Genomic DNA, 26,690 nt, shown 5'->3' with positions numbered 1-26,690 from the left:
TTAGTGAGACTACATAGAGGTGGGAAGTAATATGGTGCCCGAAGGAGTCCAGGGGGTGGTTTTGACTGTGTTGTGTGAGAAATCGAGGAAATTCTCATAAAACCTTTACCTGCAGATTCCTCACCTCCGAATATATGAGGCACCATACTGGATCTGGAATCTTTTACACTGCTCTGTTGTGCTGTTAGGTCAGGCGGCTCCATGGTGACCCTGGAAGTACAATTAGTGAAATCACTGAAACCATAAAGTGCCTGGTGCATTCTTTCATGCAGTCCTTAAAAAGACAGTGGCTTGATGCTGCCTCTTCATTCGGTCGTTCTCACAGACTCCTACAATAAGCTGCAACATCAGTGGAGACATTGCTTCCTTTAAATGAAGCCCTCCTGGAGGCGGTTAAGGAGCCTTGGCCTAAGCCTATGACATGTCTCACAGAAAGCAGTACAGTGGTGAGGCGCTGTAGACTGGCGCTTGTAGATCTGGTTATTCTCCCTGTGCATCTATCACTGGACAGCTTAGTGGTTCGGGCCTCTATGCATTTCTTACCCATCCTGGGGGTAGGGAATCTAAAAAGATTGAGGAAACGGGTAAGAATGTGTTCTCTGCAGACAATCTGGCATTATGCTCAAATAATGCTGGATAGCTTGCTGGTGTTACTCCCATGCCCCCTAGGATATAAACACAATCGTCCTAGCTAATTTCCTACAGTACTTGCAGGGCCATTTCTCACGTGCATCCCATCCCAACTTAATGCAGGTCAGGATACAGCTTATTGCAAAGCCAGAGCCATAGGCTCTTCTGTGCCTATGCGCAGGCATGCCTCATTGTGCTTGTCACGATTTTCTGGTGATGGACAAACTACTTTTATGGGCATGCCTCTTGATGGCAGATGCCGCATTGGAACCGTTCAAGGAGAGTGTAGCCACAGCTACATAGCTGGGATTACAATCTTCCAGCAAAGTTATAGGGCTTCTCTTAGAGCTTTCATTATAGGTGACGTTCTTTAGTCTCAGCCGCCCAGCAACAACTGCAGAACCCATTTGTCCACCAATATAAGGGCAGGGGAAAAGGATGTGGTCAACAGAAGCAGCTTTCTTCCCTCTCCTACCCTACCCCACCAGTGAAGTCACAGTAGTTTATCATGGAAGGAGCAAAATATAGGTGGTGGGAGAATGGATATACTCTTCCCTCAGCAACCGAACCATTTAGCACACCATCAATTCCTTCCATTCGATGACCATCTATGGCTACTTCCACATAAGGTGGCAGCATTGCTGCAGAATGGTGAAGTGGAGGACAGGGCTGCTATTCTGAGTACTTCATGCTTCCCAAGAAGTTTAGTTGTCTTTGTCAGATCCTGGAACTCAAGCTTCTGAACTTTCATCCTTGGAAGGAATAGTTCACAGTGCTCTTCCTGGCTTAGCTCCTTTTGGCGCTGGATGCAGAAGACTGGATGGTGTCCCTTAACTTGTAGGACGCGTATTTCCACATACTGATCCTGCAGTCATACAGGAAGTCTCTGCAATTCATGGTGGATCCTCGGACTTCCAGTTCATGGTTATTTATTTTAGGTTGGCATCATCACCTCAAGACTTCATGATGTTTGGCAATCTTGATATTCCCGTACTTGGCCGTCTTGTAGTTCGAAGCCAGGTCTCCGCAGATGGTTTCGCTCCATATTCAAGTGACACTGTTCCTGCTGTTTGGCATGTCAAAGTCTCACATGGAGCCCTCACAGCACCTCCTGGTTCTAGGGTTGGTACTGGATACCACATTACTCTGAAACTTTACTCTTCCAAAGAGGATACTGGTCATCCAGGATATAATTCAGATGTTTCACTTGGGAGCATGAATTCCAGCACCTGCTCAGTTTGTTGGCTTCTTGCTTCCTTGTGTCACACATGCACACTGGAACATGAAAGCCATCCAGTGGTGCCTCAGCGGTCAATGGTCCAAACACTAAACTGGTAGACTCCATTGTGCTCTCCTGGAACGTTGTAGCAGAGTAGCGCTGGTGGGTGCCAGGAGAACCTATCACATGGAACGTTCTTCTGTCCCCCTCTGACAGTGACCACAGTGATGACAGATGCCCACCTTTGGGTGGGGCGCATATCTGGGGGACATGGATATCAAAGGCCTCTGGTTGCCAGAGTAGCAGAGATGGCGCTCAAGGCATTCCTCCCTTCCCTTCATTGTTAACTGACAATACTAATGCAATGTGATATATCATCAATCAAGACAAGGTGTGAGGCCTCAACTTCTCTCTGAGGCTCTGGGCTTGGGCACATCAACAGGAGCTGTGAATGGTGACCAATCATCTGCCTGGTTCGCTGAACACCAGGGTCCGTGTATGCATCCCCTTGCCGACCACAAGTGGTGTCTCCATCTGGAGGTGGATGTCTTTTTCCAACTGGGCACCTCCCTGAGCTCTGTTTGCTACATAAGTCAACACCCATTGCCAGATGTTCTGTGCCCTCTAGCATCTGTTGCAGTTCAAGTGGAGGATTCAGCTTCACTATGTGGTTTTCACCCATACCCTTGATTTCTCAGGTTCTGACAGAAATTTGCATTGCCCAGGTTTGGCCGAGAAGGTAATTGTACACAAATCCTATACACCTCTTTCTGTTTGCTGTGCTCCCTTTTCCTCTCAGGGTAGACCTCTCCAAGTTGGGTGGACATATTCTACCCCTTTGTCTCTATAACTTGCACCTTCTTGCATGAAGATTGAGTAGGGAGATCTGAGTTCTTAAATAGGTCCTGTCTTAAGGTAGCACAAATTTATGGCCTGGTGTTCTGAAAATCGTGTGGACCCCTTGAAAACTACACTATCTAATAACTGCCATTTTGCACTTTCCCTGGTATGGCAGTGTTTTTCAGGGGCATGGTCAAGGGTTCCAGAGCTGGCTTATTGGCTTTCCTCTTTCTGCTGGATTAGAAGTCTTTATTCAAATATTTCTGGTGTTTGTTACGTTTTTAAAGGTATGTCAAACATGTTTTCCCCAACACGGTTTATCATGCCCCAATAAGTTTTGAATTTGGTTTTAACCTTTTTAATGGGTGCTTCTTTTGAGCCTCTGCATAGTTGCCAATTGCAGTTGTTGTCCATCATGACAGTGTTTTTGGTTATTACATCTGTGCATTGCTTAATGTGTAAGCGTCTGCCCGCCATTCACAATGCTTCTTTCTGGGCAATCTCATTCTACAAACGAAAGCGATTTTTCATCCCTAAGTTGGGCCTATCCATTGCTCGGTCCACCTTTTAACCCCTTAATCAGATGTGAAAAATCTGCTGGTAGAGGTATCCATCAGAAGAACTAGTTGCTTATCTTCAGTGACTTTCTTTCCGTTGGATACCTGCAGATTTCAAGTTAGTTGGTGGATAGCACCTATCTGTGCTTGAAATTTTTCTTTTCTCGTCTTGAAAGGTACAGCACCAAAACAGATTAGAACTGACATCAAGATGTTGGAGTGCGTACTTTGGCTTCAGTGAAGTCATTACAAATTCACTTCTGGTGTCGACATGAAGTCAGAGCCCCCTACCAGCGCTGAAAAGCTATGTCATAAGTTTCCAGAGCTAGTCATGCCTGGGATATTGAAAGGTATCTAATAGGCAAGTAGGTAGAATATCCAAGTAGGTAGACTGTAGAGTGGAGGCGGATGGTATGAGTGATAGGAGCAACTGCGACAAGTAGGTGGGGGTTGTGTTAGCATGCAGGCTGTGATGAATGCACATATTGTGAGTGTTGATTACTGTGTTTGTCATGGGCCATTTATATGTCCAGTCTTTCTTGCATCTGTAAGAGAGTAGGCTAGAGTGATGGGTATGAAAGTAATGGAAAATGGGGGTGCTCTGGGGAACGTCCAGGAGTTTGAGGCGCCCCCTGAGTAGATGCGCTTCTGTTTGCAATCTCATGGATTTGTGTGTTGCATGTTGTTCTACATAGATGCGTTTGAGGAGAGGGAATAGTGTTATCTTGGATTTGGTGAGTGTAAAAAGAAAGGATCACCAAGGTGTGTATTAAGTAAAAGATGTATATTGTCTGGGTGGTGATAAATGTCGGCTGATGGGCTAGCCACAGTGACATTAAGAAGGGAGGTTAAAAAGCCAGGTTTTTAATCCTCTCCTGAAAGGCAAGCGGTCTTTTGTTGTTAGTAATTCTTTGCACATAGCTCCATAGGTTAGCAGACGGGATGGGAGAACCTGTGCCTTTTTGTTTCTTTTTAATGGTGATTTAGTGATTATCAGGGAGTTACTATATCTTAAGACCCATTGAAGCTTGTGTTTGAGAAATTAGACTTTTTAAAGAATTTTGGGGCTGGGCCTTGAAGGCCTCTCTATGCATGATGCATAAGTTGTGAACCTCAAAAGTTGTTTGGTAGCCAGTTTAGCGTGTGTTGTCTTGGAAATGTATGTTCTTTTGGGTTGATGTCTAACAGACTTCCGAGTGTTGCATTTTGTAACCTTGGTAATCTATTTGTATGGTATGCAGGGAGACCAAGAAAACTGGCATTGGTGTAGTGAAGTATTCAAAGTTCTACTGCTATCACTTCCTGCAGCTTTTGTTGGTATGCCCTAATTTGTGGAAGCGGAAGTAGTATATGTGGACGACCTAAGTCCATGAGTACACCTAGGTTTTCTGAATAATGTTGTGCGTTTGGGGTAATGTTCTGTGGTGTTTGGTAAGGGCAGCAGTGTAGGGCCATTGTTTATCTTGCCACCAACTAGGCTGCCACTTTTGTAAGGGTCCAGTTTGAGGTACTTTCTGAACATTTAGCAGTTAATCTCATGGAGGCAGCCATGGAATAGGTGTTTCCTAAATAGTGGGGGCTTGGACACATTATAGGCGTACTTGTAGTGTGACTTGATGAAGTGAGGATTATGTAGATAAGAGATGCCAGTTAGGCATTGAACAGTGGCCGGGACAGCATGGAACCCTGGGGACTGCCCACCTGATTCCCTGGACGCAGGTTTATCCTCTATTGGATTGCAAATAAATATTTCTATTCCAGGCAATCAAAAGACTAATAGCGGTTCCGCTAGATTCCATTGCAGTTTATCTGCCAAAGCATTATGTGAATGTCTTATGTTGTGCCATGTGGACCTACCTTGCATACAGCTGCTGTGGGGTACTGTGAATGAAACGATGAGTTAACCCCGAAGAGGCGATTGGAGAGTATATTTGCAAAGATCTTGTATTTTGTATTGAAAAGAAAGGACTGCAAGACGTCCGTCCATTTGTCAGCTTTACGCATTTGCTTTGACAGTACTTAATTATTCATTTATTCATTTTCTGCAAGTAAACGAACCTAAGGAGTCCAATCTCCCTCGTCCAAGCAAGTATTCTGCATTGCAACCAGATGCAGTGTATTGGCTGTGGATTTCTTCTTATGAAATTATTCTCTCTCTCTCTCTCTCTATATATATATATATATATATATATATATATATATATATATATATATATATATATATATATATATATATATATATTCACTAGCAGCCCGTCCCAACGTTGTCCGGGTATGAAATAGAATGGGTGTAATGTGTGTATTCAGATACGGTCATTCGCGTGTTACCCCGCTTGAGGCCCAGCTGCAGCCCTGGTTCATGTTAGCAGGCGCTTGTACCCCCGCTTGAGGCCCAGCGGCACGTCGTGTGAAGGGAGTCTCTCTGAGCTCTGCTCAGTTTCTTCTTACTTTGGTTGGTTTTTTACCTTCTAAAGATGTCTACTTCTAAATTCCGTTTTAGTGCTTGTGATTCCTGTGGAAAGCTAAGGCTGTTCAAGGAGGATCCTCACAAGAAATGTATATATTGTCTGTATCCAGGTCATGAGGCAAAGGAATGTAAAATCTGCAGGACCTTTCCTCACAAAACCCTCAGGGACAGAGTGGGTCGTCTTCTCCTGTGGCTCCAGAAGATAAAGGACAAAGATAACCCTGTTTCTGAGGTAGGGAGCATCGCCTCGGGTCTTCTATATCCTCTAGGAAGAGGAAAGCTGAGGTTGAGTTAGCTTCTCCTGGGGCGAAGGTGTTGAAAAAAGCCCAATCCTCTCAGGATTCTGGCGTTCCTTCTACTTCAAAAAAGGCTTCTCCACCTATTAAATCTGGTCCTAGTACGCCCTCAAAGAAAACTGGAAAATCTACATCTTCCAAGAAAGCTTTTTGTAAAATTTTACCTCCGGCTGCTCCGATGACCACTTCAGCGTCATGTGGCCACCTCTTCAACATCTACGGTGACTTTCTCCTCACCAAAACCAGCTATGGTGATGTCTACAGGCTCCTCACCGTCGACGCTGGTTCAGGTCCAAATTCGACCTATCTCGTCGACGAAGATAGTGCCATCTACCGTCGACGCCCCACCGTCAACGAGAATTTTGAAGGTACCGCAGACGAGTACTCCGTCGTCGACTCGAATGTCGACGAACATCTTGCCGTCGACGAAGTTAGCCCTACCGTCGACGACATCCTCGTCGACGAAGTTACCGTCGACGATGCCCTTGTCGACGAAGATACCGTCGACGACATTCTCGTCGGCGAAGAAAATATCACAGTTGACGACCTCGTCGACTAAGAAGGCGCTTCCGCCGCCGACGTCATCGTCGACGAAGATGAAGACAACAATGTTACCGTCGGCGGACACACCGTCGACGAAGATTCTTGTTTCTCAGTCAAATACAGGTTTTTCACCGTCGACGGTGGCACAGTCGATGCCCCCACTGTCTATTTCTATTTCTATTTCTATTTCTATTTAAAATTATTTGTACAGCGCACGTACACCTGCGGTTTCTTGGCGCTAGTAACTGAGAGAGGTCAGAGGAGGAGTCCCGGGGTAGGCGAAAAAAGAGAGACTAAGGAATTATTTAAAGGATTTGGCAAAAAGATATGCCTTGAGTTGTTTTCGAAATAACAGATATGAGGTGGAAGCTCTGAGTTCTGCAGGCAGGGAGTTCCAAAAAGTCGGGGCGAGGGTCGCAAACTTCGAGCCTCCCCATTTCTTTCTTCGAAACCGCGGGACAGTAAGAAAGGATTGGGAGGATGACCTTAGTTCCCTAGATGGAACATAGGGGATGATCTCTGAAGAGATGAAAGCTGGCGCCGTGCCCAGTCGTGCTTGGAAGGTGATAGATGCAAGCTTAAACTGGACACGGGCCCAGACGGGAAGCCAATGTAAAGCTTTCAAGAGAGGAGTGGTATGAGAGGATTTAGGGAGTTTGAACACCAGGCGTGCCGCCTGGTTCTGGATCTGCTGCAAACGCCGAAGACTATATGCAGGGATACCTGCATATAGGGCGTTGCCATAATCCAGGCGGGATACGACCATGGCAAGGGTGATAAGTTTTAGTGCATCAAAAGAAAAGAAACGGGACACCTTGCGAATGGTGCGAAGAGCCAAGAAGGAGGAGGAAACCACAGAACTCACCTGGGAGTGAAGGGTAAGTTGTGAGTTGAGCTTGATGCCAAGGGTTTTAACCGAGGTGGAGGGAACGGGTGGGGCACCAAGGGAAGGGGGCCAGAAAATGGGGGACCAGGGGCTGGATGAACCACCCGTCAACACCAGCTCGGTCTTATCTGGGTTGAGCTTAAGATGGTTGTGGTTCATCCAGTCTCGGATATGCATCATGACAATTTGAAAGTTGGAGATAGAATCGGGAGAAGAGGAAAGGTTGAACACAAGCTGGAGGTCATCCGCATAATTAAATACGGTGACCTCCATTTGTTGCAATGAAAAGATAAGAGGGGAGATGTAAAGATTGAATAAGAGGGGGGAAAGGGAGGAACCTTGGGGAACCCCGCACTGAACGTCACGGAAGTCTGCAGTGAAGTCACCCAGGCGAACAGCCTGGGTGCGGTCCCTCAGGAAGGAGGATAACCAAACCAACGCGGTACCCCCGATCCCCGCCGCCCTGACACGGGAAAGTAAGATGGAGTGGTCCACCGTGTCAAAGGCGGCTGAGAGGTCGAGGAGAACCAGGGCCTGAGGTTGGTTGGTGTCCATTCCCTCCCTGAGGTTATCAAGGACCGAAAGCACTACAGACTCCGTGGAGTGTGCGGGGCGGAACCCGGCCTGGCGAGGGGCAAGGGCCCCGTTCTTCTCCACGAAAGAACTCAGGGCGTAGGTGACGTGACGCTCGAGTACTTTCGCCAGGAAAGGTAGGAGAGAGATGGGGCGGAAATTGGCTGGGATAGAGGGATCGGCACCAGGTTTTTTCAGGATAGGGACTATAACAGCAGATTTAAGTGAGCTGGGTACCACACCCTGGGATAAGGAACTGTTGAGAAGGTGGAGGGGGGGATCTGAGCAGTTAGAGAAGATATGACGGAGGATATGAGCCGGGCAGGGATCTAAAGGGGACCCTGATTTAACAAGTGGGATTATGGCATTTATTGATTCCTTGGTTAGAGGTGGGAGGGTGGTGAGATGGTCCTTGGGAGGAGGACACTGAGGGTCCACAAAGGTAGGGGAAGGCAAGGGAATATTGGTTTTGATAGTTTCGATTTTTTGAATAAAGAAATTATTTAGGGAGTGACAAAGTTCCAGAGAAGGGGTGGGTTTGAGAGAGGTTCGGTCCGAGAAAGCTAGATTGTGAACAATCGAAAAAATTTCCTTCGATTTGCTTTCGGCTGCGAGGATTTTGGAGGAAAAGTAGATGGTTTTTGCCTCAAGGATGTTTTTCTTATATAGAGTCAGGATGTTTATAAACTCTAGGCGTAAGGAGGGGCAGTAGTTTTTCCTCCAGGCCCGCTCAGCACGCCGCACCGCCAATTTAGTGGCTTTGAGATCTTGATTAAACCACTGGTTGGCGTCTTTCTCTCGTTTGGTTGAGACCCGTTTCAGAGGAGCAATGGTGTTACAGCCTGCAGAGAGCCATTGATCAATGGCCGTGACCTGAGAGCAGGAAGATAGATCTTGGAGGAGGGGAGCGGAGGAAGTGAGTATGGAGGATAGACTGTCAAGGTCTACTCGGCCCCATGCTCGGGCCCAGGTGTTTTTGGGGAGCGAGGGCTTGATCGGGGGGTGAATGTCTACCTGTACGGAAATGCAAGTTTGGTCATCCAAGCCATCCGCAATAACTCTGCCTTCACCGTCTACCACGGCTTCACTCTTGGAAAAGCGTGGTTCATCTTTGACAACTCTGTCTACATTGAAATTACCAGAAAAGTTACTAGATTCGGAGGAAGAGGAATCCTATGAAGATGACACTTTCCGTGCAGCCAGAAGCCCATCTGAGCTGCTTATAAAACTTCAGGATGTGGAACAAGATGAGGAGGAACAATTCCTTGAGCCTTCTGGTCGGGCTCCTGAGTCTGCGCCTACTACACAAATGCAGCTGGACCTGTTGCATAATATTAAATATATGTTAAGCGATTATTATCGTTGTTTTCCCCCATCAGAATCAGGTGATTCTCACTTCTCTACGCCGGTGCCAAGAACATCTACGGCAACACTAAGGCCTCCAAGACCAGCTTCTCTGCTGCCAAGTACGGAGATACGGCCTACAAGAGCTTCTTCGCCAGGGCCATCTCATCATACGCAGGATGATCATTCTTCTGAAGAAGAACGAGAAGAAGGAGAAGTAGACAACAAGTCAGTATCGTCGGAGTGGGATGAGTATCAGGCACAAACTCCTTCTCCAGTTGACCAACCTACGGCGGATTCTCCGCCGGTGGATATCACAACCTTCCACCAAATCATGGACAGAGCAACAAAGAGGTTCCTCATCACAATGGAAGCTAAGCAGGATGAGTGCTTTTTATATGATTTTAAAGACTTAACGCAAAAACAAAGTTGGTCCATCCCTATTACTGATTTTATCTGGAAGGAAGGTCTAAAGGTAATGGCGACGCCAAATTCTCTACCTGCAGTTCTACGGGTAGATAAGAAGTATAGGGCACCTATCAAGTCACCGGCATGCCTTATTGGCCAGGCAAAAACGGATTCTGTGGTTGCCCAGGCGGCTCAGAGGAGAGCTAAAAATCCGTCTACGCAGGTCACTGCTCCCCCGGATAGGGAGGGAAGGCACCTCGACTGAATAGGAAAGAAAGTCTCAACTATTGCGGCAACTACTATCCGTGTCGCGAACTCCCTTGCAAACCTTGGGAGGTATGACAGACAGATGTGGTCGGACATATCGCCGTATATTGAAAAGCTTTCAGAGCCTGATAGATCTGAAGCCAAGAAGATTTTACAAGAGGGAGAATGTGTTTCTTCTGAAATTATTGATGCTGCAGTGGACGTGGCTGCCACAGGTTTCAGACAGCTAGCGGGTGCAGCTGTTCTGAGAAGACAGGGATGGTTAAAATCTACATCCTTTCGACTGGAGGTCCAATCTAAGATCATGGACGTGGCCTACGGTGGAGAGTTCCTTTTTGGACAACATGTGGATGAGGCTTTACAAGCCATAAAGAAGGATACTGAGACTGCACAGTCCCGGGTATCTCTTCAATTTCGTAAATCTTCCTTTCGTGGAGCAAGAGGAAGAGGAAATTTCTCCAACAGAGGAGGTTATTCACAGCAGCGTTCCTACAACAACTCACAGGGTAACCAAAAGATACCAACCATACCGACAACAAACGTATGGTCAAATGAGAAACCACTGCTCTCAGTCAAGAGGAAAAACCTCTTATCGAGGAAGAGACAACAACAAGAGCAAGTGAGGCAAGCATCCTGCCACCACTTTTACCTAACCTGAAGCAAATTGGAGGAAGAATATCCCTATACTACTCAAATTGGTCCAAGATGACCACGGACAGATGGGTCTTGGATGTGGTATCCAGGGGTCACATTCTGGAATTTGTCAAAGCCCCTCCAAATTCTCCCCCAAAAGGACCACCACCAGCTCATCACAAGGAGCTGTTCTCCCAAATATATTCTATGATTTGAAAAGGAGCAAACAAGAGAGTACCTCAACATCAAAAAGGAAAAGGATTTTATTCGAGATTTTTCGCAAGAAGTCGGAGGAATGGCGTCCCATCCTCGCCCTGTGTGCTCTCAACAAATACCTCAAAAAATTGTCCTTCAGGATGTTAATGCTTCAAGAAATCCTCCAGTTTCTTTCAGAAGGGGATCACATGGCAACACTCTAACTTCAGGACGCATACTTCTATGTGCCCATTTTTCCCAGACACCGGAAGTTCTTGCGGTTCAAAGTGGCTGGCAGGGACTTTCAGTTCAAGGTCCTCCCCTTTGGACTACGATCAGCCCCCAGAGTCTTTACAAAGATGCTAGCTCCGGTGGCAGCTCACTTGCGATTGGAAGGAATTCAGATTTATCCATATTTGGAAGACTGCCTTATCAAGGCCAGTTCTTTCCTCACAGCAAGAACTCACGTTCAGAGATGTCTGTTGCTACTTCAGAGCCTAGTTTTCTCAGTAAATTTAGAAAAGTGTCATCTGACTCCATCCCAGAGAAAGTCTTTCTTGGGAGCGAAGCTGGACACAAAGCTCGCCCAAGTCTTCATATCAAAAGAAAGGCAGTTAAAGATTCACAACATGGCATCTGCATTGCTAACAAGAAAGTGCGTTTCTGTTTGCAAATTCAAGTCTTTCCTAGGGATGATCTCGTCCTGTATTCCTCTCACCCCCAACTACCGCCTAAGAATGAGACCCTTACAAGAGGAACTCAGTCTTCAGTGGATACAGGTAACAGGATCATTCGAAGACGTGATTAACATAACCCCTTGGATGAAAAACTCCTTTCAATGGTTGATGCAAAAGTGCAACCTGCAGGCGGGATGTGCATTCCTAACAAAAGTGCCCAGTTTCATCGTGACCACAGATGCTTCTCTGGAAGGCTGGGGCACCCACCTTCAAGGAATGACAATCAGTGGCAAATGGAACATACAGCAGAGGAAATGACACATAAACCACTTAGAGTTGTGAGCCATTTTTCTCGCCCTGAAATCCTTTCAAGCTATTTTAGAGGGCTCTACGGTTCTAATTCGAACAGACAACACAACCAGCATGCATTACCTGAACAAACAGGGAGGCACAAGGTCGGCCCGATTATCCCATCAGGCACAGGAGATTTGGAATTGGGCCCACAACATCAATCTGTCGGCGGTCCATGTCCCAGGGGTTGCCAATGTACTAGCGGACTCCCTCTGCAGGTCTGCTGCAGGCAATCACGAATGGGAGCTACATCATCCAACCCTGGATCACATATTCCAAGAGTGGGGTCATCCCGACCTGGATTTGTTTGCGACGAATCAGAACCGGAAATGCCAACGCTGTGCAAGCTGTATTCCCCACAAGAACTCATGCGGGGATGTCCTTTCGATGAACGGGTGTCGGATATTTGCGTACGCTTTTCCGCCGATTCCTTTAATTCCCAAGGTCATCAGGAAGATGAGGAGACAACCATGTCGTCTAATCCTGATTGCTCCAAGGTGGCCCCAACAATATTGGTTCACCGAGCAGCTCCTCCTCTCGGAGTGCAGACCAATACAGCTGCCTCGAATACCGAATCTCCTGACAATCCAAGAGGACCAAGTGTACCATCCGGACCCAGTTTCATTGAAATTATCAGCCTGGCTCCTCAACACAATGAGTTTGCCAACTTAGACATTCCTCAAGATTGTCAAGAAGTTCTCGCTAATGCTAGAGCACCGTCAACGAATAAGACCTACAAGCTGAAGTGGAAGCGTTTTTGTGCCTGGTGTCAAGCTGCTGATCTGCATCCCATTCATGCTAGACCAGAACACATTTTGCCTTTCTTTCTGCTTTTGGCTAGATCGGGTTTGGCACATTCGACCCTAAAGGTATTCCTGGCAGCCATTTCCAGATTCCGTCAGGACGGAACAAACTCTCTAATTTAATAATAATCCAGCAATTTTTTAAAGGACTATTTCGTATGTATCCTCCAATTCGACGACCACCTCCATCTTGGCATTTGAACGTGGTGCTAGCTCAACTCATGTGTCACTACTTTGAATGCATTCATAAGGTTGATCTCAAGTTTCTTACTTGGAAGGTCTCTTTGCTATTGGCTTTAACATCAGCTAGAAGGGTCAGTGACATTCAAGCATTCACTTCAAAACCGCCTTTCTTACAATTTACTTCAGACTCTGTGGTGCTACGTACCAATCCTAAGTACATGCCCAAAGTTCCATCGGATTTTCTTCTAAATGAGCCAGTGATCTTCAAGACATTTTTTCCAAATCCACAATCACCGGCTGAAAGAGCTTTACACTCTGTAGACATCAGGAGATGTCTCAGGTTCTATCTTCAAAGAACGGCAACTGTTCGCAAGACCGACCAATTGTTTGTGGCATATGGAAGACTTCGCCAAGGCTGCGCGGTATCCAAGCAAACTATAGCCAGATGGGTCTCATCAGCAATTGGGCTATGTCATCAACAGGCAGGAAGACCCTTGCAGTCTGTACCAAGAGCGCATTCTACAAGGGCGGTGTCCTCTTCCACTGCTCTATTCGCTGGTGTGCCTCTGCTACAAATCTGCAGAGCTACAATGTGATCCAGCAGGCACACTTTTACAAGACACTACTGGCTGGATTCGGCAAGTGATGCAGATGCTTGGGTGGGAAGAGCAGTTCTACGCAATCTTTTCAAATAAGGTGAGCCTCTGTTCTCCCTCCTCCTCTATGCTCTTGTTTAGACGCTTCTAACATGTTATTGGTTATTACCTTGCATGCATATCTGCTGTATACTGTAAGCGTCTTACGCGCATAATGTTTTTTTTCTTGTAATGCTATCTACTCTGATTCAGGCATGTGAATCTATGAAAGACACCCCAATACTGGAGAAGAACAATAGTTAGTTACCTGTAATCTGTGGTTCTCCAGTATTGGTGTCTTTCATAGATTCACATGAACCTGCGCACCTCCCCTCAGAGGCTTCCTCAGGCAATTATGTTGGTTTCATTCCTGTGCGAGAAAATCTGAGAGCCTGAGCCTCGGGGGGGGGGAACATTCTGGTGGGTGCTGGCGCCTGATTGGCTGCAGTTTGGTCTATACAAAATAACTAGGATAGTCATGAGTGTGGGAGCTTTTGCTCCTGTAGCTTAGGGCTACTTTACTTCCTGGTTGGTTATTACCTAGGTTTTTTGGTTATTACAGGCATATTATTGCTATTTTATATACCGTGGGACTCCCACTCCGACGACGGGGAATGATTCAGGCATGTGAATCTACGAAAGACACCAATACTGGAGAACCACAGATTACAGGTAAGTAACTATTGTTCATATATATATATTCTTGTTTTTGGGGGGGGTGTACCTCCAAAAACAAGGGACTGCAATGGGGACATCATTTGCACCCACCTATGCGAATCTCCTGATGGGAGCATGGGAGAGCGAGGTAGTGAGGAAAGACCAAGAGAATCCGGAAGGGCCCAAAATAAAACTTTGGTGTCGTTTTATAGACAACTTGTTCGTCATATAGGACGGAAATGAGAACTCACTAAAAACTTTCATTGGATCTCTAGAAAACAATGATTACAACTTACACTTCACCTCAACAATTAGTTCACGGACCTTGATCTTCCTAGATGTGGAAATATCAGTGAAAGACAACAAACTGTGCTCCAAGATCCACAGGAAACCGACTGCATGTAATAGCATCCTACACGCAAATAGTGGACATCCTGTAAGATTGAAATGGAGCATTCCATATGGCCAAATGTTACAAGCAAAAACAAACTGCTCCGAGCAGGAAGATCTGGTAGAAGAAATAAACAAAATGAGCACAAGGTTTCTGGAAAGGGGATACCCGGAAGAAGTAATATCCTCTGCAAGAACCAGGATGCATATGAAAAACAGAACTGATCTACTGGTTCCAAAAAACAAAAGGCCAGATAACAGCATGGATCCTGAAACTAATCATGATAATGAGGTAACTAAACTCATTATGGCACCAATATGAAAAAAGCCCTTCAAAAACATTGGCAAGTTCTACTTTTGGATGATACTCTAAAAAAGACCTTGACGTTGCATCCGAGTATTACATACCGAAAGACCTCTTCCCTAAGGGACATCTTGACACAAAGTCATCTGGAACAACGGGAAGGGAGCAAACAAACTTGGTTAACCACACCAGGTTTCTGGAGATGCTATAAGTGCAAGGCCTGTGAGCACGGAATAAACATCAAAGACTATAAGTTGCAAAACGGCAAAACAGAAAAAATCCAAGACCATATCACATGTGATTCAAAGTGTGTGGTCTACAGACTGCAATGTCCATGTGACAAGTTTTATATCGGGAGCACTATAAACAAACTGAAACCTAAGAATACTTCAACACTTAAGGGCCATTAAAAACAAGGACCCATGCTACCCGATGGCCACACACTTTGCCAAATATCATCAGAACAATCCCGCCCTATTAAAATACTCAGGGATCAAGCTGAGCAAAATCTCAGAAAGAGGCGGTGATCAAACTGTACAATTAAGACGACTTGAATCGAGAATGATATTGAGTATGGGAACTGAGGTGCCGTTTGGGCACAATCTGGATGCCGAATTACATGTACATCTGTAGATAGATATTGATGTGGTATGAACTATGAGATTGAATGCTTCACTACGGAGTTTTGTTGATTAATGTATATAATGAGTATGATGAATTATGTAAAAAGATGTGTATAATATTGGATACAGCACATACCGGAAACCAAACCATATATCAACTAACCCCACTGCTTCTGTACACAGGATACAATCAGGGAAGGTAAACAATAACAAACATAGTGCACAATAGATATTATGGCGATATGGAATTGCTTGATACAGTACTTTACAGTTATCATGAATAACTAAATCCCCTAATTCTAGTATAATTGGTCATACAATCCAGAATCAATTGAATATGTACATAATTGTAGATAGAAGATCTTGATATCGGTGATGATTTGGAAAAGTGTATATATGTCTATGGAAATTTGTATGACTAAAGAATTTGTAAGAATTTGAAACATTTGAAATATTGTTTAGAAACTAACTGAACCTGAATAGTGAATGATACTTCACGGGAAAGAGTGAAATGCAATAGGTTTTAGTTTAAAACTTTATTGCATGATTTACAGTGTACATAGAAAGGGGTGGGGAAATGAGCATTATGATTGGATAATCATACCATTGTAAATACTTTATTTTGGTTTGTAAAGGTTTGTTCTAATATGAGTACTTTACGGTAATTGAGAACACAAAATGGCCCCGAGTATGAGCCGGCCAAAATGTACTGTGCAGGGTTGAAGGTCTAGATGACCATGGAAAGGGAAGAGGGTACTTACACATAGCACTATATTTAAATCAGGTCTAGACCCAAGGACTCTATGGTCCAGTTGAAGGCAAGGAGCCGAAACGCGTAGACCGTCTGTTTTTTGATGCACTTTCATTTTGCACATGGTGTGTAAATAAATCAAGTGAAAACCTACCTGTTGCTGTGCCGTGTCTTCATCTACGGGAATCGTGGGGAGAAGAAGCTGAAGCAATATATATATATATATATATATATACATATACATACATACATACATGTCACGACAAAGGAATGGGAGGAGCGGGATCTCATGGTCACCTCTGGTTTTAGTCATGTACGTCATTGGTTTCGTTTCATTGTCGATGTTTTTTGTGTGTGGGAGGGAGATGAAGTCAGTGCACTGAAATTTGTGGAGTCACTGAATGAAAACCAACAAAACCTCTTTTTTACATCAAATGTCAGTAGAGTAAAATCTGAATTTTTGGATGTAAAAATTAAAATCAAAAACCGCACGATAGAAACATCTTTGTTCCGCAAAGCCACAGCTGGCAACCGTATTCTACATGCCAGCAGTTGGCATCCAAGACACCTGATTGAAAGCATCCCTTATGGGGAGCTTTTACGATTAATGAGAATCTGCAGCTCCCTTGAGAGTTTTGAAGAAGGTGCGAAAGAAATGGTAGGGCGCTTAAAAACAAGAGGCTACACTGATGTGACTCTATCAAGGGCATTATCCAAAACATAAGAACGATCCAGGGAATGTTTGTTAGTATCCAAAGAACCTAATGAATCAGAAGATAATGATACTCCTCGCTTGATAATGACATTCAGCAAGCAGGAGAGGAAGATTAGATCTATCATTAAGAAAAACTGGCCGATCATACTTACTGATGGGGTTTTGGGAAATAGATTGCCTGACAATCCCACCATTACCTATAGAAAAGCAATGTCCATGCAAAACAAACTGGTGAAAACAAGTCCTGAAGTAGGTAGTGGCAGTACCTGGTTGAAACCGAAGGACGGTTTCTTTAGATGCTCGTCGTGTCGAGCTTGTAAATTTGGGACAAATACTACCCAATATGACACTCCTTTCTCCAAATACCAGACAGCGATCAAGGGCAACTATGGTTGCCGGACGGAGTTTGCTGTTTATGTTCTGACGTGCACCTGTGGCCTACGTTATGTGGGCAGCACTAAGTTGCAGGTGCACGTCAGAATATTGCAGCATCTCATGGCCATCGTTAATAACGACAATGCCTACCCGGTGGCCCGGCATTTCAAGGCCATGCATGATAACAACTTGGCATGCCTTACATATTTTGTGATCGATTCTGTGGCACCCCTAAGAAGAGGTGGGGATAGAGAAAAATTGTTGAGGAGAAAGGAGACAGGGTACATAGTAACACTAGATAGTAAGTATCCTAATGGGTTAAATACAACAGAGGACTTGCACAACTTTTTTTGATCTTTTAAAAATTCAGTAATTTTGGAAATGTGTGCATAACTGTGAAAAGTAAGTCACTCTAAGAGCCATAATTGGGTATAAAATGTAAGATTTGTATATATATCAAGTTCATGTTATAACTACCTCACACAGTCACTGAAACTGTTAAAACTCTAATAACACAGACTTTTTTTTAAATTATGTAGCATTGTAAGTATTAGCACTTTTCTTATTTGTAAAGGTTTAAAAAGATTTTTTAGATAGTCCATCAGTATGACAAAGCACTGTAATGCACATAAAAAGCACTTTACATATAAAAACAAACAAAAAACAAGATAAACCCACACTCATTTTTAAATAAATAGTCAGTCAAAGTCAAAAAGCTTTATTTCGATAAAATTCCATTATCATAAAAGCAAGTTTTTTAAAAAAAAAATTGGTAGTTAATAATAAATTTGGCAACACATTTCCAGTTAATAGCAAAAAAGTACAACATTTACTAGAATTAATATTATTTAAAAAGAGATTAAACAGAGTATTTAAGCTTTCTGGCTCGAATAGCCCAAGCCCAAAATAAAAATTTTGCTAGGGCACAGGCGTAGGGTACATAGCTGTCCGAAACAAGAATCCTAATTGCCACATCATGGCTCCTGGTTCCCAGTTGCCGGCACAAGTTCTTCAGCCACGCCCTTCTTGGATTGGCATATTCCTTGCAGACGAATAAGAAGTGGGCTAATGTCTCTGGGTGGGCTAAACATGATGGGCACAGATCAGTTTTATCTGTGCAGGATTTCCATGATTTAGTGAAAGTATTCAGTGGCAAGGTGCCCGTTCTAAATTTAAAATACAAAGATCGGGCAAACGGTTTCCCGATTATGTCTAGGTAGGGTTCTCGTCTGGGACAGTCTTTAAACATTAAAAAATCCTCTGTGAGCCTACCAATGGATGTGCTAGAGTGCCTTTGGGAGCGAATCCAATCCCGGTAAAGGTTTTTAAGTACTTGTTTAGGAGGAGAGGTTCTGCTTGACCAGAAATCCAATAGGCCCAAGTTCGACAATAAGGTTTTCATGTCTGTTAACCATTTGACTCTGGCCCAGTGTGGTGACGCCATTATTTCTTCCAGGCCTCTGGCGTAGGCATTAAGTTCCTCTACCCGCCAAATACGAGCCCATAATAGGAGAGGACGGAATTTCGCAATTTCGCCAATCTGGGTACAGCCAAGGTCCATAAATAAGGGTAAAAGTGGGGTGCTTTGAGGGAGGGACATTATTTGTCTACAGAAATTGTTCTCAGATTTTTGTAAAGCTTGAGAAGATGCAAGGCCCCAAAGTTCAGCTCCATATAGTGCAGAGCTGACACCCTTGGCAGCGTAGATCTCTAGGACTGTTCCTATTGGTTTGAACGAACTGGAACGTTGCTCCCTCAATAGGGCACATGTGATCCTTTTATGGTTCAGCAGCATCTTATCTAGATGGAGAGTCCAATCCATTTTGTCTGAGATGCGTATCCCTAAATAATCAAATGCTTTAACCCTTTCCAGGAACTCGGTGTTTAGGATAGGGGGACGCACTTGCTGTTTAGGGGGATTAAGGACGAGGTATTTTGTTTTATTGGTATTTATAACCAAGCCCCGGTCAGTACAAAAGGTTTGGAAGTTGTCCAAGAGTTTCTGTAGTCCCATTGGGGTCTTGGAGATTAGGAGCGTGTCGTCCGCGAAGAGGAGGGTCGGTATGCGTACCCCCGCCAGGGATGGTTCGTCGGATGGTGATTTAAGTAGGTGCTCAACCACCCCATTAATGTACAAAGAGAAAAGGGTGGGAGCCAGAACACATCCCTGGCGTACCCCTCTCTCGACCGGAATACAGCCCGTTTTCTCCCCTCCAGAGCCCCACCTAATTTGGGCAAAGCTGTCCTGATGGAGCTTGACCAATAGGGATAAAAGATACTCTGGAAGCCCCATGTTGGCCAACACCTTCCACAACAAGTCCCTGGGGACAAGGTCAAAGGCAGTCTTTAAGTCGATGAATGCGAGATAAAGACTGCCCTTGCCTATCACTACCACCTTCCAGTAAATCATCATAAGCCTGAAGGCCTGCTCTATCGTACCGGTGCCTACTCTAAAACCGGCCTGAAAGTCGGTAAGTATTTTGTTTTCATCTACCCAGTTGAGTATCCTGAGTAGAATAACTTTACCGACAACTTTTTGGCTTACATCTAGTAAGCTAATCGGCCTGTAATTGGACGGATCATCCCTAGGGCCTTTCTTGTGAATGGGAACCACCTCTGCCCCCTTCCAAGACACGGGAATTGGGGCACCCCTACAGATGGCAAGAAGGAGGGAGTGTATTAGTTTGCCCCAATTAACACCATCAGATTTTAGCAGGTCCCCGGGGATGCCATCTGGTCCTGCGGCTTTTTGTGGAATGATGGAGGTAATAGCATATTCTACTTCCTTCAAAGTAAAGTCAGGGTCACTAGGGAGATGAATATAATTAGTGAAGGGAGAGGATTGGAAAGACCCTCTTCCGTTCAGGTCGTTATGGCAGGAGTAAAGTTTGGAAAAATGAGCCTCCCATACCTCGCCCGAAATACTGCAGGTTATAAGGTCGCTATCCGGTCTATTTCGTGCCCTTATGGTATCCCAGAAGGATTTAGAGTCTTTTTTCATACTGGCTTCCTTAAGGGTTAGCCAGTAGGCATCCTCCCACTCTCTTTTAGCTACCTGTAGGGCCTTTTTATGGTTTCTTCTGGCAATTTGAATTGTTAGGGACGACTTCCCTTTGACTGCCTCTATTAGGCATGATTTGGCCTTCCTGCATGTTGCTGAATACCAATCGTGTTTGCCTTTAGGTTTAGGTTTCTGTTTCCCTGAGGGCAGTTGTACCCAAAAGAGGTCCCCAATAGTTTTTACAGCAGCTTCAAAAATAGCGGTAGCCTTGTCTGCTGCTATGGTTAGATCAATGGAGCTAATTTCAGCCTGCGTGCCCTTAACCACTTCGTCTATTGTGGATAGTTTGTCGGTGTTACACATAAACTTACTCCACTTTAGACGCCTGCCACAAGAGGCAACAGTAATCCCCTGTGGGCGGCTTAGAGAGGCTGGCAGTACTTCAATGTGCCAAGGATTTTTTAGGGATAAGGAGAGTGGGTTATGGTCGCTCTCTATGGTATTGGTAATAACCATGTCGTTAACATGGCTCCAGAGGCCCCTATCCAGCAGAATATAGTCAATCCGTGTGCATAGACCAACTCTGTTAAATGTGGGAGCACCCAGGAGGTCAGATCGAGTGCGACCATTAGCAGCTCTTAATCCAAACTCCAGTGTGAGTGCATTTAGATGGATTGCACTGCGAGTCCAGCGCTTGATGGGTGGGATAGAGAGGGTAGGGATACCCCTTCTACTATCCTCTTCTCCTAGGTCTGGTATTCCTTCTAGGGGGAGTGGTTCATATGTACAATTAAAATCCCCAGCCACTAGGATATGGCCATGTCCACTCTGCTCTCTCAGCTGAGCCTCAAGCTCCATCATTGTGGGTGAAATGCACCCATTTTTTGTTCCCCTGATGTAAACATTGTAAAGGTCAACAGTTATACTTCCCCGTAGGCCCAATAGGGAGACACCAAGGATATCCGGGGTTCCTGCCTTCTTGGTGGTTATCCTGCAGTTCAGCAGGATACTTATCCAAATAATTAGCCCCCCCGATGGCCGCCCCTTCCCTGCCTTGGATTTTATTGCTGGCGTGGAAAAGGTGACAAACCCCACCCGGTGCAGTGGTTCAGTGGCCCATGTCTCTTGAAATATACAGATTTTATGGGCATCAACCAGAGCATTCCACTCCGGGAGGCCTAGTTTCCTTGTGATCCCAGCAAGGTTCCAACTAAGAATTTTTAACTCGCCATGTGCTGAGTTTCCGTCTGGAATCACAGTACAATGGGGGTTGGATGAAACTACACTATCCCTAATTAGTGTAGATGATGAGACCTCTAAGTTTGTAGGGAGAGATGTGCCCAGCACTGCATCCTTCATGGCGATATTAGCATGAGGGAGGTCAGTGTCTGAGCCTCCCTTAGAAGAAAGTCAATCAACCTCATCCAGTACACAGTACCTATTTGGGTGGGCAAACTGTGTATAGGAGGGGTTAAGGGACAGAGATGAAAATGGATCCTGCCGTGGCTGTTGCCATTGATGATGATTGGCAGTAAGTGGTGGCTGAGGCGGTTGTTGCCACTGCTGGGTAGGTTGGAAAAAAGGTGGTAAGGGGTGGAAAGGTTGTTGCCACTGAGGGCCCACATGGTGCGGGACAAAAGGTGGAAAGTAGGGCGGCTGCTGCCAGTGGTTAGGGGCATATCGGGGGGGATGTACAGGCTCTTGATTACTTGGAATGATTGGCCGGTGGAAGTTGGGTCTTGTCGAGTTGGGGAGGAAGTAGGACAAGGGGAGTGGTTTGATCTGGGTGGCAGGACCGCTGTTAGGTGCATTACAAATAAAAGTCGCAGCCCCCACATCCCTGAAATTAACAGTAATTACATCCCCTGGTATTGTTTTCTTACCCCTACCCACCCAATCCCCTCTACGTACAGTGAGAATTTCCCCACTCATACTACTAGGTAGTGGTTTATGAATTTGGAGCCACTGTGCACATTTATTTCTTAACTCTACATAGGTCTCTTTAACTCCTTCCTTCAGTGGGGGGACAGCAGTCAACACAACCACAAAAGGAGAAACTTCTGGTGGCAGACTAATAGACTTGTAGCGGGTCTGCCTTGGCTTAGGGGTTTCAGAGTTACTAGTAGAGTGAGAGGCTAGGATATTCGTAGGTTTCCCTTTGGGACCCGTAGTTTGGGAGGTGTTAGATTTGGTACCAACGGCTGATTGCTGCACGGATGAAGGATTGCTCACCGCTTTTGTATTGGGGATAGGTGGCGGCTGAGCAGGGTTGTTCCCTGAATGGGGAGAATGTAATGCAGCTTGGTCCTTGGAAGATGGCAAGATGTTCGCTTTACCAGTTATGGGCTTGATGACCTTGGCTGGCGGTTGGGGGTTGGACGGTAGTTCCCCGTGCCCTTGTTGCTGGACAGGCCCAGGCTCATTAGACTTGTTGGGCCATTTAGTATTAATGAGCGATGTTAGCCTATCGAGTTTAGAAATCAAGGGTTTGATTTGGGCCGCTATTGTGGCTTCAAGATCATGCTTGAGATCAGTGACCATGTTTTCGACCCAACATGGAATACCAGGCGCTGTATGTGGAGTAGGTGTTATCAAATTGTGGTTACTAACTTTGGCTTTAGTCTTCTCCTTGGGTTTAGACTCCTTAGTTTTGGGCTTAGTCACTACTTTTGTTGGAATAAAAGTGACCTTTCCCCTGGAATCACTAGGCACATGAGGAGTCGACTTGGCAGTTAACCCATCCAGGCCCGGCTCCGTCTCTCTGGGTGTCCGACAGGCTTCTAGGTCTGGGGTCGCCTCCAGATCCACAAAGGACGGGTCCGACTCCGAACAGGTAACCAACAAGTTAACAGCACTCGGTACTGTAACAGTGCCTATAGTGGTCAAGGGCAAGGGCAAAGAACAATTATTCGAAGCTTGCTGAGAGGGTGAATTTGCATTTGCAAGGGAGCCCAGGGAGGAGCGCTTGGCGTTCATGAGGTCCAGGGAGACTCTTTTCTCTAGGAGTACAATGCTCTTATCAATTGTCTCATTTACCCGTGAGATGAAAAGGTCAATGGGACCAGTCACTTGCGCTACCTCCGTAGCTTTTTTGGTACAGCTTCTTGTTTTGTGCCGCATGCTTGGCGTTGGCAATAAAAAGTGCTATACCAGGTGTTGAAAGGCTGTGGCCTCGAGAAAGCTAAGTGGCAATCGGCCTACCTGGATGGTGGTTTCAGGGCGATGAGACAGGGATTCGGGGCCTGGGCCGTCCTCTGCCGTCCTTGAACGGCCTTAAACGGCCCGCTCTTTGCCCGGTCTTCGCCCCGGCCGTTGCCCCGCGCGCGTCCCGCGTGCGCGTTACCCACGCAAGTTATGAAGGCAGGGCAGGAGAAGGGGGCGGGAAGAGGACCAGCTGCGGCCGATCCCCGCCGCTCGGAATGCTGGTCCTCGCAGTCCCGCCTCTACCCTTGTCAGCAGGCTGTCAAAGTCCAAAGAGCGCGTTGGTGCACAATGCACAGGTAGAGATTAAGGAAGTGATTCTCCCAGGGAAGTCTTGCCTACGAGCGGCTCCCGCGAAGCGGGGGCCGCGAGGCGTTGCAGGAAGGTCGGGCAGCAGCACTCAGGGACAGCGCTTCCTTGTATGAGGGCTCACAGGGCACACTCGCTCCACAGAGATTTTGAAGGGAGGAGGAGGGGGCGGGAAGAGGACCAGCTGCGGCCGATCCCCGCCGCTCGGAATGCTGGTCCTCGCAGTCCCGCCTCTACCCTTGTCAGCAGGCTGTCAAAGTCCAAAGGGCGCGTTGGTGCACAATGCACAGGTAGAGATTAAGGAAGTGATTCTCCCAGGGAAGTCTTGCCTACGAGCGGCACCCGCGAAGCGGGGGCCGCGAGGCGTTGCAGGAAGGTCGGGCAGCAGCACTCAGGGACAGCGCTTCCTTGTATGAGGGCTCACAGGGCACACTCGCTCCACAGAGATTTTGAAGGGAGGAGGAGGGGGCGGGAAGAGGACCAGCTGCGGCCGATCCCCGCCGCTCGGAATGCTGGTCCTCGCAGTCCCGCCTCTACCCTTGTCAGCAGGCTGTCAAAGTCCAAAGGGCGCGTTGGTGCACAATGCACAGGTAGAGATTAAGGAAGTGATTCTCCCAGGGAAGTCTTGCCTACGAGCGGCCCCCGCGAAGCGGGGGCCGCGAGGCGTTGCAGGAAGGTCGGGCAGCAGCACTCAGGGACAGCCCTTCCTTGTATGAGGGCTCACAGGGCACACTCGCTCCACAGAGATTTTGAAGGGAGGAGGAGGGGGCGGGAAGAGGACCAGCTGCGGCCGATCCCCGCCGCTCGGAATGCTGGTCCTCGCAGTCCCGCCTCTACCCTTGTCAGCAGGCTGTCAAAGTCCAAAGGGCGCGTTGGTGCACAATGCACAGGTAGAGATTAAGGAAGTGATTCTCCCAGGGAAGTCTTGCCTACGAGCGGCTCCCGCGAAGCGGGGGCCGCGAGGCGTTGCAGGAAGGTCGGGCAGCAGCACTCAGGGACAGCGCTTCCTTGTATGAGGGCTCACAGGGCACACTCGCTCCACAGAGATTTTGAAGGGAGGAGGAGGGGGCGGGAAGAGGACCAGCTGCGGCCGATCCCCGCCGCTCGGAATGCTGGTCCTCGCAGTCCCGCCTCTACCCTTGTCAGCAGGCTGTCAAAGTCCAAAGGGCGCGTTGGTGCACAATGCACAGGTAGAGATTAAGGAAGTGATTCTCCCAGGGAAGTCTTGCCTACGAGCGGCTCCCGCGAAGCGGGGGCCGCGAGGTGTTGCAGGAAGGTCGGGCAGCAGCACTCAGGGACAGCGCTTCCTTGTATGAGGGCTCACCTAAATACTGTACACAATCTCTGGCAAGGTTAAATACAAGAGGAGAAAACATTGCTGATAGTGCAAGTTTGTTCAGGTAGGCGCATGCACGCGGCCACAAAATACTAGTTTGTAATAACAACTAAGGTTAAGGCAAACATAAAATATGAAATGTACAGGCTTTGATTACATGTAAACAAAAAATGCAGAATTTTGCACATAATGCTATGATTTGCACATTGGTAATAGTTTTGCACATCCGTTGATCAAATATATCAACTGGTGAACAAGCATCTGGTACTTTATAATGTTTACAAAGGTGTATATATGGATGAAATTCAAAGCCTAAACATGCATTAAAGCAGTTAGAGGGTGAGCTAAGGTTTTAAAATATGCAACATGTATTTTATTAAGTGTATTTATTTTTTTATTAATAAATGTTTTATATATTGAACATTATAAATAATTTAATGCACTTGCCACTTTAAATTACAAACTTGAATGCATTTATGCAGTACAGAATTTGTACGAATCACAAGATGTAATTTTATAAAACTATGCAAGTACAGCAGCAATTGTTAACAAGAAAGCCCCTTTTTTTCCAAAATGGCAAGCATTGTGATAGTGAAACATCGAAAAAGTAACAGTATGTTGTCTATATCTATGAGTGTGATCACGTTACTCACTAAGGGAGGTGTTACTCACAATTATGTTTAAAAGGCATAGACTGAAGCGATGACTGGTGTGTGAACAAGGGTGTGGGTTGTGCCCAGGTTGAATAAGGAGAAAAGAACAGCAACAGAAGGAGGCATAAAACAGTGAGGGCCTCTCCAGTACAAAATAAAATCCTTCACCTGCCAAGAGCTTTTCTTTGTCCCCTCTTTATCCTGATTGACTGCAGAGTCCATGAGGGCCCCCTACTTTCATCACTTTTTAAAGTATGCATACAACCTCTGTCAGGTTCAAGCCAGGGCAAGTCCTTCACTTTTATGAACATCTATGCTGCATTGTCTTGGGCTTCATAGTACCTTCTGTTAACCTCTACATCTCCTTCTCTAAGGTAGTCATCATCGATCATAACATATTAAAAAAGCAAATAGTATTGATATTGCACTGGTAAATCCATCTCCTTTAATGTTCACATCAAAAATGTGATCTCTGGCAACTTCACTCTAAATTATTATTTTAAAATTAAACATAGACTCTCTGTTGCAGACCCACTCGCTAAGCATCCCAATCTTGTCAATTGCACTTCCTTTTGGGGGTCTTTGTAATATCCCTTAAATCCTACTAATCATAGCATTGCAGCGCATCTTTAAATCTGGGTGCAGAATCACATGCAACCTCCTCTTTAGGCTGTATACGCGACACCTTTGCAAATGTTCTCAGTGTGTTCTGTGGCACTTTGTGAAATTCCCCAAGTCCATCTCAGACTGGCGAAACCCTTTAATTTCAGGTATGTTGCTTACACAAGAACCCGGATACGCAGAGTTCTTTCAATCTCTTGGTGCAAACAATTGCAAAATATTTGTATTTGGAGGCAGGCTCATAAAC

At 45.9% G+C, this 26,690-nt stretch overlaps 1 protein-coding gene across 1 annotated transcript in view; it reads left to right on the top strand.

Annotated features, from left to right (window-relative positions):
* Positions 1–26,690, top strand: part of PHF1 (PHD finger protein 1) — a 1,060,025-nt gene that overhangs the window by 157,351 nt on the left and 875,984 nt on the right. The gene's annotated exons all lie outside the window — the stretch shown is intronic.

The sequence above is a fragment of the Lissotriton vulgaris genome, chromosome 5, assembly GCF_964263255.1.
Source record: "Lissotriton vulgaris chromosome 5, aLisVul1.2, whole genome shotgun sequence".
NCBI lineage: Eukaryota > Metazoa > Chordata > Amphibia > Caudata > Salamandridae > Lissotriton > Lissotriton vulgaris.
The sequence above is the reverse complement of the archived record's forward strand: the minus strand, read 5'-3'. Positions and strand labels throughout refer to the sequence as shown.